This window comes from Podarcis muralis, chromosome 10 (assembly GCF_964188315.1).
Source record: "Podarcis muralis chromosome 10, rPodMur119.hap1.1, whole genome shotgun sequence".
NCBI classification, from domain to species: domain Eukaryota; kingdom Metazoa; phylum Chordata; class Lepidosauria; order Squamata; family Lacertidae; genus Podarcis; species Podarcis muralis.
The window spans coordinates 64,872,797-64,886,769 of NC_135664.1; positions in this window are offsets into that span (position 1 = coordinate 64,872,797).

A 13,973-nucleotide genomic window follows, 5' to 3' on the forward strand; every position below is an offset into this window, starting at 1 on the left:
GCACCTCATCCTATTTAAAATTTATATATATATGGGAAATGTTGCCTGTTTGTTGATGGAAACAATGAACCGTTGACCATTTGAAATATGTGAAATGGGGGTGCAATCCACAGGCCGGGAGGAGCATTGAAATACAGTTTGCCCAGTTTCCAGAATGTGTGCCAGGAGAGCAGGGAACTTGCATTGTTTTAGATATGCGAACCTTAAAGAAAAGAATTCATAGAATCATAGAATCATAGAGTTGGAATAGACCACAAGGGCCATCGAGTCCAACCCCCTGCCAAGCAGGAAACACCATCAGAGCACTCCTGACATATGGTTGTCAAGCCTCTGCTTAAAGACCTCCAAAGAAGGAGACTCCACCACACTCCTTGGCAGCAAATTCCACTGTCGAACAGCTCTCACTGTCAGGAAGTTCTTCCTAATGTTTAGGTGGAATCTTCTTTCTTGTAGTTTAGATCCATTGCTCCGTGCCCGCTTCTCTGGAGCAGCAGAAAACAACCTTTCTCCCTCCTCTATATGACATCCTTTTATATATTTGAACATGGCTATCATATCACCCCTTAACCTCCTCTTCTCCAGGCTAAACATGCCCAGCTCCCTTAGCCGTTCCTGATAAGGCATCGTTTCCAGGCCTTTGACCATTTTGGTTGCCCTCCTCTGGACACGTTCCAGTTCAAATGAATTTGACTATAAGCTGTGTCAGTGCTTGTAAAAGAAAAAGTTCTGACCTCCTTTTCACTCCTTTGCCTAGTACTCAGACCTTAGTTGGCACAAAGAGTCTGTAAGAAAGAGTACTTTGCAGAATGCTGCTTTTATTCTTAAAAAGTCTCCTTCTCCAACCACAACCGACAGCTTTGAACACACACCAAACGCAACCAGCTTTCTACCATACAACCAACCTACACCCAACACTAACATTGACCACTCTATATATACAGGTACAATTTGGTGAAAGGTTGCATGAGTCATTGTAGGCCGCTGACTCATGCTGACTCAGTTCTTTTAGCATTAAAGAAACAGCGGCCAATTTTTAGCCGTGACAAGCTGTGAGTCAGTGCGATGCAGCAGCGAAAAAGGCTAATGCTATTCTAGGGTCCATCAACAGTCCAGAGCAAGGGAAGTAATAGTACTGTTCTATTCTGCCTTGGTCTGCGCATGCGCAAGCGGCGAAACCCGGAAGTAATGCACTCCGTTACTTCCGGGTTGCCACGGAGCGCAACTCGAACGCGCTCAACCCGAAGCGCATTCAACCCATGACTGTAACTTGGTGAGCTCCTGATCATTCCCCAGTAATAGAAAATGTATGACCTCCAGCTCTGGTTTTCATTTGGGGATATAGAGTTGATCTAGAAATTGCTGACAGAGATCAGCATATAGTTTACAATTAAGAAGCATATGTGTAAGGGTTTCCACCAGATGGTCTTCACATGGGCAAGTTCTTTCTCCTTCCACCCTGCCTGAGAACCTTCCCCAAAGGAGTTTTGATGGATTTGGGTTTTTGCTTTGCAGGGGTTGGGCGGAAAAGCAGAGTAAGAAAAATTGACCCCCTGCAATGCAGGGACCAATGGACTCTTGTATGTAATTTCCCTTCCCTGTGGGATCAGCCGCTTTGCTCGACGCGGTAGTGCAACAGTCCTTTCAATCAAGACAAATTGCGCCTCCTTTCACCCCATGGAGGTTTGGGGAGTGGGGTGGGCACAGCGCAAACCTCCTACTGATCTGCTTCTCAAGAGCTCTTTGAGAGAGAAGTTGCTGCAAAAGTGACTCATTCCGTAATTGCCTCATGCACTTAAATTCACCCCCCTTGAAACTATTCATTCAGTACCTCAGGCAGCGCCGTCCCAGCGAGGTGGCACGTGTTTTAGCATCGACTGGCTGAAAAGAAATAAAAGCCAAACCTCGTATGCTCTCGCAACCTTTCAATGCCTCCTAATTCCTCGGTTGTACAAAGGAAAAACACCTCCTGCTTGCCAGCGGCATGCCGAGCCATGAAAATGGATCATAATAGCACACTCAGTACCAGCCATTAAAGCATTTACTCTGCTGTTTGCCCTTAAACACTCCCATGTAGTTAACAGCACAGGCCTTGGCTTCAGGAAGGCTCCGTTTGGGATGGGGAGAACCTCAGGAAGCTGCCACATAAGGAGTCAGAAACATTGGCCCATCCAGCGCAGCATTGTGTCAAAGGAGCAAGATCTCTGCAGGATTTCAGGGAGGGTATTTCTCCCAACCCTACCTGGAGGAACAGAGGGGTTGATCCTGGGATCCTCTGCATGCAATGAAGATTATCTGCTGCTGAGCTTGGCACCAGCGACTTCTTCCTCCCAGCACTAAATACCCAGCCACAGGATTGCCAAAACAGAGGGTTTGTTTTGTGACTCCATTACTTCAGATGGCAAGGACAACTCAGGGCCACCGTTCAAAAAGCGATGAGGTCCAGCACTCTTGAGATGTCAGGTTAACAGCATCCTCAGAACAGACACTCCTTCAGAGACCTCAGCAATGGCATAAGAGGCATTTATAATATTTTAACTAAGATTTATATATTGCAGTATTTGAAGCAAGAATTTGGTAATATTACAGGTTATGAAAATTATTCTTTTCTTTTCTTTTTTTATATCTTCTATTTTCCCTTTCCTTTCTTTCTTTTTTTATTAGTTTTCATTTTGGAAAATATGCACATAAGTGTGTTTACAGTGTTATGTATTGTTCTTTGTTTAATTTCTATTTCTTGAAAAATTTAATAAAATAAAAATAAAAAATAAAAAAGAGAGGCAATGACTGAGTACATAGAATCGTGGAATTGTGGAGTTGGAAGGGGACCCCAGGGGCATCTAGTCCAACCCCCTGCAATGTAGGAATCTGAACTAAAGCATCCATAGCGGATGGCCAGCCAACCTTTGCTTAAAAACCTCCAGTGGAAGAAAGTCCACAAGCTCCCAAGGGAGTCCATTCCACTATTGAACAGCTCTTACTGTCATAAAGTTCTTCTTGTTAGAATTCCTGCTCCGTGATTGCAGTCATGGGATTTTTGTCTATCACATGACAGTGTATGTTTTGACTCCACAGAGTGGGAAATGACAGAGACTGGATGTTTTTGTTACTGTGTTCCGTGAAGTGGGACTATTGTCCTTTATTCTTTTCCTCTTTGCTGTCTGATGCTAGAGAGAGAGGGAGCCATGTTGCAGTGCTCCATGTGTGTTTATATGTAAATAAAGTAGATTAGCCAAAATGCTGAGTTGCTGAGGTCTGTTATGCAAACTGCACAGACTGCAGATCCCTAAGTGTGCTGGTGTCGGTTGGCATTGGGCGCTGTTATGTTCGTGCTGAAGAAAGCTTATGAAGCTCCTGAATGATCGACCAGGAGGGAGAGAACATGCCAGTCGGGCTTGTGTCTCTGCCAGGGTCCTACTCAAGTGTAGGCTGAACTCCTGACACTTCCTGGTGTTTAGTGGAATCTCCTTTCTTGTAAATTGGAGCCGCTGGTTCAAGTTACAGTACAGAAGGCCTTAGGTCTCATGCATCCTACTTCTATTTAAAAGGATCACAATTGGGTCAGGAAGGACCTTTGCTAAAGGATGTGGAGAGTTGTTGTTTGTTGGAGTAGACCAGGATGGCTAAGCTATGCCCCCTGAACTTCAACTTGAACTGCAACTTCCATCACCTTGTCCATTGACCCTTCTGGCTAGAGCTGATGGGAGTTGGATCCTGACAACATATGAGGGTCTGTTGGTCAGCCACCCCTGGAGAAGACTCTACTGAACTAGAGGGACCAATGAGCTTGGGGTAGAGTAAGGTAGCTTCCTACGGCAGCCCAGAGATCTTCTCTCCCTCCTACTTCTGTCTGACATCACAGCAGCTAAGCCAATCACAAGCAGTGCATTATAATTTAGATAGGGGCTGTCTCTGGGTGGGTGGGGGGGTCTGATAACCCCACACTTCCCTCAATGTTGGGAAATCGCAATGACTGTGCGATGCACCATTAAGAAAACCATCTTACTGGTTTTATATGCCACAGTAGTCATGAGGAAAGAGAGCGAGAACAGGCATGGGTCCGTTGGTGAGTAAAGAGGGAGCTGTTGTAATGCAATTGTGTCTCTGCTCCTAACACATCTGTCAGAGGAGAGCCAGGTTGTCGCATGAACCCCCCCCCCATCATTCAGTTTGTACAAACTCGACACACACACTCATACATGACATACGCTACGCTTCTGTTACAAATTCATAAAAAATCAACCACAGATCGGATCTGCACCGTTCCACTTTTATTTTACTCCATGAAGGAAGGACTACAAAATGGGGAAGGTTTGATACAGGCCAGCCATAATCCCTTGAGCATACCAGCACATACACAGGAGCCCTACCCAGTTGCTATCCCAGCCCTGATGGTCCTAAACAGAAGACCATCAAGGACACAAAGAACTTGCATACGGGAGTGGATTCAACACGGACTGGAACAAAGGACAATGATCAGATCTTCCCTCTGGGGGCAGGAAACTGCTAACTCCCTTTTGTCCTCTGGAAATGCCTCATGGGGAGGGGGAGAGGAGGAACCAGCCAGGTGACAAGATACTCAGGTTACCTCCACAACTCCTCTCTCGACCCCTCCTTTTTGTGATGTGTCAATGATGTAGTCATGATGTAGTTGTGATGTAGTTCTAGGGGTGTAGTTTGGGGGATTAGTAACTAATAAAAGTTGGGGTCTTCTTTTGTTCTGGGCTTCCATTTTGTTTCACCTGGTGGCAGGTGGGAGTCCTGTTGCGACAGTCTTCAATAAAGACCAAGCCTACTGGCTGCTGTTTTGCTCTGGTATTCCTGGCTGGTGTCCTTGTTTTTTTGTCCAAGGGAGCCCTCGGATTTCTCCGTTAACAAGGTGAAATACAGATGAGATTTGTCTCATCTCGATCTCCTTCCTGGCTCCACACACTGCAGGAAACATTGAAGATGTTGGTGGCAATTGATCAGAACTAAGGAAGGAGCCTCTTGATGGATCGGCCATGCTTGTTTACCAGAATAAAGTTGCCTGCTTTGTCCTGCGCAGCTGCAATTTCACAGTGGGGGAAGAGATAGGTCAAATGAACCCGGTCCTGCCTTTGGAATCGCATCAGCCACAAATGACACATTCAATGTGGTTCACCTTCAAACAAGAGGAAGGAAAGGAGGGAGGAACTCTGTGTGGTCAACTCCCGTGCCAGATTTTCCTTTGACATTCCCCACCCCCCTACATCATTTCCATGTTGTGTGACAGGCACATGAGAGTGCTGCGAAAGAGCTCCTGTTGTTGTTGTTTAGTCGTTTAGCCGTGTCCGACTCTTCGTGACCCCATGGACCAGAGCATGCCAGGCACTTCTGTCCTCCACTGCCTCCCACAGTTTGGTCAAACTCATGCTGGTAGCTTCGAGAACACTGTCCAACCATCTCATCCTCTGTCGTCCCCTTCTCCTTGTGCCCTCCATCTTTCCCAACATCGGGGTCTTTTCCAGGGAGTCTTCTCTTCTCATGAGGTGGCCAAAGTATTGGAGCCTCAGCTTCACGATCTGTCCTTCCAGTGAGCACTCCGGGCTGATTTCCTTCAGAATGGAGAGGTTTGATCTTCTTGCAGTCTCTCAAGAGTCTCCTCCAGCACCATAATTCAAAAGCAATCAAAATTCAATTCTTCTGCGATCAGCCTTCTTTATGGTCCAGCTCCTAGAATGCTGCAAAGAAAAGGGGGAAAACCCCTCATCCAAATCTACAACTGAATAACTAAACTCTTATCTGTATACATCACAGAGGAGTGTGCCCACTGCATCTCTGTGTGATGCCTTGGCCTGACAGCATTTCCAAATTCCCTGGGCTAGGAGAGGTTGCCGGACTGTAATTCCCAGAATCCCTGATTATTGGCCATGCTGGTTGGTCTCAACAACGTCTAGATTTACAGGCAGGCAAACTCAGCCCTCTAGAGGTTTTAGGGCTACAATTCCCATAATCCCTGACCACTGGTCCTGTTAGCTAGGGATCATGGGAGTTGTAGTCCAAAACATCTGGAGGGCCGAGTTCTCCGAGGTCACAGGTTCTCCTAGACTGAGACTGCAGGAAGAAGAAGAAGAAGAAGAGTTTGGATTTGATATCCCACCTTTCGCTCCCTTTAAGGAGTCTCAAAGCGGCTAACATTCTCCTTTCCCTTCCTCCCCCACAACAAACACTCTGTGAGGTGAGTGGGGCTGAGAGACTTCAGAGAAGTGTGACTGGCCCAAGGTCACCCAGCAGCTGCATGTGGAGGAGCGGAGACGCGAACCCGGTTACCCAGATTACGTGACTACCGCTCTTAACCACTACACCACACTGGCTCTCAACTGAAGAGGTTGTTGGCCACTAGGTGGCAGGCATCAAGCCCCCTGGCCCCGTGACAATCCTAAAACTCATTTGAATACAGCAGTCAGATAATGTGATTTACTCATAGCTGTGCAAACATTTGATTGTTTGGGAGGAGGAGGAAGTGCTATTGTACACAGCCAGGGTTAACTGCATTTCATCCATCGTAAAACTAATCAGCTGGCGAATTAAGGAGAGTGCTTGCATTTCAGTCAGAAGGATTACCGTATGCAAAATTCTGAAGTTGTAAGTGTGGGATGGTTGCTTCTTTCCCTCTCTCCCTCCTTTGTCCTACAAAGTTTCAAGGTTCCCTAGGTCTTCTCCATCTCAAATATGGATAATGCCATTTTGGCCCCATAATGGTCCACACTAGGAACACGAAATTCACTGTTAGCATGAAGGCTGCCCCAGCCAAAGTAGGGAAATGGTTCGTTTTCCTATTTCCTGCATATGAAAGCGCATTATATATGGGGAAATTGCTTTGCAGAAGATCGCCCACAAAGATGTTTATGTTCAGAGAAATTTGCACTAAAATAGACAAATTCACGCTTCCTTACTCAACAATAGTCCTTGACCACTTTGAAAATAAGGCTGGAGTGAATTTCATTTTTTAAAAATCTTTCCTCTTTAGATAGTTTTTAATTTATTTTCTCATTAATTCAAAGATTTAGGCAGAGGCCTTCTTGGTAGTGGTGCCCACCCTGTGGAACGCCCTCCCATCAGATGTCAAGGAAATAAACAACTATCTGACTTTTAGAAAACATCTGAAAGCAGCCCTGTATTGGGAAATTTTAAACGTCTAATGTTTTACATTTTTAAAAATCTGCTGTAAGCTGCCCAGAGTGGCTGGGGAAACCTAGCCGGATGGGCGGGATATAAATAATAAAATTATTTTTATTATTATTATTCATAGAATTGCTCATCTGGAAGGAACTCCAAGGGTCAAGTAGTCCAACTCCCTGCAATGCAGGGATTACAGCTAAATAATCCCTGAAATATGGCCAGCCAACCTCTGTTTAACACACACACACACACACACACACACACACACACACACACACACACACACGGAGGGTTCAGCACCTTCCAAGGCAGTGTATTCCACTGTTGGACATCTCCTACCATCAGAAAGTTCTTCCTAATGTTAGTTGGAATCTCCTTTCTTCTAACTTGGATCTGTTGGTTTGGGTCCTACCTTCTGGAGCAGCAGAAGACACGTCTTCCACGTGACCACCCTTTAGATATTTGAAGATGGCGGTCATATCACTTCCCAGTCTCCTCTTCTCCAAGCTAAACATTCCTAACTCCATCATAAGGCTTGGTTTCCAGACCCTTGATCATCTTGGTCGCCCTTCTCTGCCCATGTTTCAGCTTGTCATCCTCCGTAAATTGTGGTGCCCAGGACTGGACACAGTATTTCAGGTGTGGTCTGAATAGGCTGAATAGAGTGGTACTATTGCTTCCTTGAGCATACAGTGATATCTTGGTTCTCAAACTTAATCCATTCCAGAAGTCCGTTCCAAAACCAAAGCGTTCCAAAACCAAGGTGCCCTTTCCCATAGAAACGGATTAGAAACAACCCCTAAAACAGCAATTTAACATGAATTTTACTATCTAAAGGGATGCGGGTGGCAATGTGGTCTAAACCACTGAGCCTAGGGCTTGCTGATCGGAAGGTCGGTGGTTCAAATCCCCGTGACGGGGTGAGCTCCTGTTGCTCAGTCCCAGCTCCTGCCAACCTAGCAGTTCGAAAGCATGCCAGTGCAAGTAGATAAATAGGTGCCACTCTGGTGGGAAGGTTTTGCCAGAAGCAGCTTAGTCATGCTGGCCACATGACCCAGAAAAACTGTCGGCGGACAAACGTCAGCTCCCTCGGCCAGTAAAGCGAGATGTGCGCTGGAACCCCAGAGTTGTTCGCGACTGGACTTAACTTTCAGGGGTCCTTTACCTTTACCTTTTTTTACTATCTAATGAGACCATTGAGCCATAAAATGAAAGCAATAATCAATGTACTGTACTATAAAATAAATAAGTCACTCCCTATTTTCTCCCCGGCCATGATATCCGAAACAGAGACAGTAAACAAAGATCTCATCACAAACTCGTGTGGATAAACATACGTCATCTGCTATAACTGAGGGCCTGTCAACACCACCAGGAGATGAGTGTTGGGTCCCTCTGACGCTCAATGGATCTATAAGGGTCCTGTAATAGGCATGTCTAAGCTCAAGATGTTTTCCATCAGCAAAACAAGAGTCACTGGTAGCTCCTTTTCCCCCTCCACTTTTGGAGCTTTCCATAATATTTCAGCCGCCGATACCTGCCAGGTTCCACACCTGGGAGCAAGTATACCTGTCAATTGTAATCGAAGCCATGTGGTGGATCTGCTTGGGAGCAGATGTTCCTTGCCTCCATCCTTCAAACAGAAACAGTCGCCGCTGTGCTGTAAGCCTATGGCAAAATTCTGCAGACGCGACGTTGCTCAAAGAGCTGTTTCCCTTCCTTCCCTCCCTTTGCTTTGCTGAAGCTCAGCAAACCAAACACAGGGACAGCGTCATGGATTAAAGGGGTGCAAAACCGTGGAGTAAAATGGAGCCTAACTCCAAAACCATGAGGCCCATTATTAGTGTGATCAGCGGCATGTATGCAAGCAGGTGGCCTGACCACAGGGAACGGTAAGAAACACATAAAGGGGAAACTGATGGCTGACGGTTAAATTGAACAAACAGCTCCCTATAGGAGAACACTTCTCCCAGTAGGAGAACACTTCAATCTCCCAGGACATTCTATACAAGATCTCAAAGTAGCTGTTTTACTACAAAGGAATTTCAGAAATAGACTGGAAAGAGAAGCTGCTGAATTGCAAATCATTACCAAACTTAAAACCATGGAGACACCTGGCCTGAACAAAGGCATTGGATTCTTATCTCACTATACATGACAAAGCCATTTTTCACCTTCTCACCCCTTGCTTTCTCCTGTAAGACCTATTGCCGTCCTTAAGAGTCGTCAACAAGCTCATCACAGCCATCTGCCAATCACCCATTCCCACCCCCCTCTGAGTAATACCCCTCCCCACCTTCTCACTACATAGAAGGATCTGGCAACTTCTGTTTCAGTGTATCTGAAGAAGTGTGCATGCACACGAAAGCTCATACCAAGAACTAACTTAGTTGGTCTTTAAGGTGCTACTGGAAGGAATTTTTTTTTTGTTTTAGCTCCCTATAAAGTACAAGTAGGGTTCTGACATGTATAATACAAAATGGATTGAGTAAATTGTATTTCCTGGACTGCTGCTGGATGTGAGATGGTAAGTGCTGGGGTAGCAGGAAATGGTTGGATGGACAGCTAAGATGCTGTGTATTTGTCTTATTTTTTAAAAAAAACTAATTTTTATTTGATTTCCCTAAACGTAAACATACAACAACAAAATGAATTATGAATCTAATTATTGAGATTACTCTGAATCTCCTGACTTCCCCCCATCCCTTCCATGGGTCCCATTGATCCTCTTTTCAATTGCATATCAATGCTTCTCCAGTTGTTGTTTTTTAGAGCAATGACAAACCTAGACAGCATCTTAAAAAGCAGAGACATCACCTTGCCAACAAAGGTCCGTATAGTTTAAAGCCATGGTTTTCCCCGTAGTGATGTATGGAAGTGAGAGCTGGACCATAAAGAAGGCTGATCGCCAAAGAATTGATGCTTTTGAATTATGGTGCTGGAGGAGACTCTTGAGAGTCCCATGGACTGCAAGAAGATCAAATGTATCCATTCTTAAGGAAATCAGCCCTGAGTGCTCACTGGAAGGACAGATCCTGAAGCTGAGGCTCCAATACTTTGGCCACCTCATGAGAAGAGAAGACTCCCTGGAAAAGACCCTGATGTTGGGAAAGATGGAGGGCACAAGGAGAAGGGGACGACAGAGGACGAGGTGGTTGGACAGTGTTCTCGAAGCTACCAGCATGAGTTTGACCAAACTGCGGGAGGCAGTGGAAGACAGGAGTGCCTGGCGTGCTGTGGTCCATGGGGTCATGAAGAATCAGACACGACTAAACAACAAAGGTTATCTATACGTTATGTTACATTACAATTGTGTTTAAAATCCTGCTAATGTTTTGACCTGTTTACAATAATTTTGTATATACGTTATAAGCATTTCCCATTCTTTTTTAAATTTCTCGTCTTCTTGGTTGCTGAGCTTCCCAGTTAGTTTTGGCATTTCGGCATAGTCCCTCAACTTGGTTTGCCATTCTTCTTTGGTCTGGGTTGTCTCTTCCTTTGATCTCTGGGCTAGTAACATCCAAGCGGTTGTTGTCGCCTACATGAACAGTTTCCTCTGGTCCTTTGGGAAAGATGCTGTATATTTGTCTATGTAGTTTGTGTCCTAATGGAAATGCTCTCGCAGACTCTTTGGGCTCTTTCCTGTAATAAAATCTGGTTGATTGGGAATTTGATGTAAACCTCCATAGTTGAACCCCTACAAGGGAATTGCCCCCCATAGGAGTTGTCCTGAACGTTCCCCGATTCTGCTTTAATGAATACTCTCCATTTTATTTTAAAATGTCTCGGGTAGAAGAGTGGTGCATACTTACAATTTATTTATTTATTTTAAAGCACGGCTCAATATCAAAGGCTTGGTGTTATGTATTGAAGTTCTCTGGACCATAAAGAAGGCTGATCGCCGAAGAATTGATGCTTTTGAATTATGGTGCTGGAGAAGACTCTTGAGAGTCCCATGGACTGCAAGAAGATCAAACACATCCATTCTTCAGGAAATCAGCCCTGAGTGCTCACTGGAAGGACAGATCGTGAAGCTGAGGCTCCAGTACTTTGGCCACCTCATGAGAAGAGAAGACTCCCTGGAGAAGACACTGATGCTGGGAAAGATGGAGGGCACAAGGAGAAGGGGGCAACAGAGGACGAGATGGTTGGATAGTGTTTTCGAGGTTACCAGCATGAGTTTGACCAAACTGCGGGAGGTAGTGGAGGACAGAGGTGCCTGGCATGCTCTGGTCCATGGGGTCACGAAGAGTCGGACACGACTAAACGACTAAACAACAAAACAACAACAACACTGAAGTTCTCACCCTGGGCCAGCAGGGGGGTACTGTAGATAGTTTTCACTCAGGTCCACATATGCAAATAGGGGATTGAAAGTGACGTTCAGTGATTGGATAGTTACCGAAAATGGTTACAGTTGCATTGTAGTGGAGCTCTATATAAGCAGACTGGCTGAACCCTTCAGTTCAGTTCTGTTCTGGCCTAGCTGTTTGAAGAATCGCCGTGTCGTCTGCCATGTTCACCCACAACTTAACATTTGGGAAATTCTGGCCTAGTGCAGTTTTAAGGACACAATCTCCTTCTTCCTGAAAGAGGAGTTTATGGAATTCACCTGAATCTAGACGTGAAATTGCCCTGGCATTGTAAAGCTACTGTTCTTTATCTCGGACTTCACACATATTTCCTCCTCCGTTTAGTACATTATGCAAAACTAATGGGAACACGGTGGCATGATTGCAGTATTGCAGATTAGCAAGTGTCTGATTAGGATGAAGACATCTCATTGAACTGAATGCCCTTCCATCAGTCTTTCTCCAACTTTTTGACGTTGGCCCCAACTTCTAAGCTTACCCTACCTTCTGGGGCCCCCAGATTTGGGCACCAACAACCTGCTTCACTGGAAGGGAAGAGAGGAATTGCAGGGCAAGTGCCAGGAAATGTAGGCTTAAAAGCAGGGCTTTCCCCCCACTGGAACTCAGTTCCAGCACCTCTCAGGTAGGCACCATTGCCATTCTAACAAGCGAGGTGTTCATGATGAATTCTTGCACTTCTTTTTCTAGAGAAATAGCATTGCTTAAAAGGTTGTGTTTCAGACTCTCCAAGTTTTCCTATTTTCTAGGGATAGTCCTGAATTTACAGAAGTCATCCTGGTTTCTGATTTGATCCCAGAATGTCCCGCTTTTCCTAAGGATATCCCTATTTTCATTGGAGAAGTGTTGGAGGAGATGGTAGGAAGTCCCTATTGAGTTATCTGACCCCCGAGCCATATGAAGGCAGCCCTGTATAGGGAAGTTTTAAAATGTTTGTGTTGGCCGAGGGAGCCGGCGTACAGCTTCTGGGTCATGTGGCCAGCATGACTAAGCCACTTCTGGCGAACCAGAGCAGCGCACGGAAACGCCGTTTACCTTCCCGCCAGAGTGGTACCTATTTATCTACTTGCACTTTGACATGCTTTCGAACTGCTAGGTTGGCAGGAGCAGGGACCAAGCAACGGGAGCTCACCCCAATGCAGGGATTCGAACCGCCAAGCCTTCTGATTGGCAAGTCCTAGGCTCTGTGGTTTAACCCACAGTGCTACGCTTCAGGATAAGTAACATACTTTTTGCTCTATAAGATGCACCCAACCATAAGACACACCTAGTTTTTAGAGGAGGAAAACAAGAAACAAGAAAGCAACGCAAAGCCTCTTGAGCGAAGAGGCAGGAGCACTCCGGCTGCACTCAAGAGGCTTTGTGGGGCTATCACTGAAGCCAGGAGAGCAAGAGGGATCGGTGTGCACCGATCCCTCTTGCTCTTCTGGCTTCAGCGATAGCTGCGCAGCCTGCATTCACTCCATAAGACACACACACATTTCCCTTTACTTTTTAGGAGGGGAAAAGTGCGTCTTATAGAGCGAAAAATGTGGTATTTTCGGATTGTGCTCCGCGAGACCCAGAAGTAACTGAGCGCATTACTTCCGGGTTTGCCGCTCGCGCATGCACAGATGGTCAAAATGATGTCACGCGCATGCGCTGAAGCGGCGAAACACAACCCGCGCACACACAGACACACAGCCATGTCTTACATTCTGTTCAGGATGCAAATGGGGCTCTGGAACGGACCCCATTCGCATCCCGAGGTACCACTGTATATATATTGGAAGCTGCCCAGAGTAGCTGGTGCAACTCAGTTAGATGGGCGTAACAACAACAACAACAACAACAACAACAACAACAACAACAACAACAACAGAATAGGACATCCTTCTTTTCATCAGAGAAATGTTGGAGGGTAGGCTCCTATCCTCGCTGACTAGGGATGGGCAAAATTGGCAGCTTCAGTTATCTACGCTGCTTATTTTTTCCATTGAGATCTGCCCTCAGTGCTATCATGGGCAGCAATTACATCCTTTGAACTTAGGAAAATGCTTTGTATTGACTCCATTGGGTCCATCTAGCTCCATACTGTCTGCACTGACTGGCAGCATCTCTCCAGGCTTGGAGATGCTGGGGGTTGAGCCTGCGACCTGCCTACCCAAAGCAGGCGCTGTGCCACCGAGCTACAACCCTGCAGGAGAGTGTGCTTGCCGCTGGGCACCGCAAATTCTCCAACTTCATTTCCTCCTTCAGGATTTACTGTGACGGGAGAGAACACAGTGTATTTCTACAGAGCTATGGTGCTATTAAGGACACACACGCACACACACACACAGGCTCATTAGGAACTCATTAACCTCCTGAGACAACACGCCACTCACACCAAGAGCCCCATTTGTTAATGAGTGCACCGCAATCATTTGTGCAATTACAATCCTGGTTATTTTCCACTGTTGCGTTTTCGCTCATTTCTGTGCC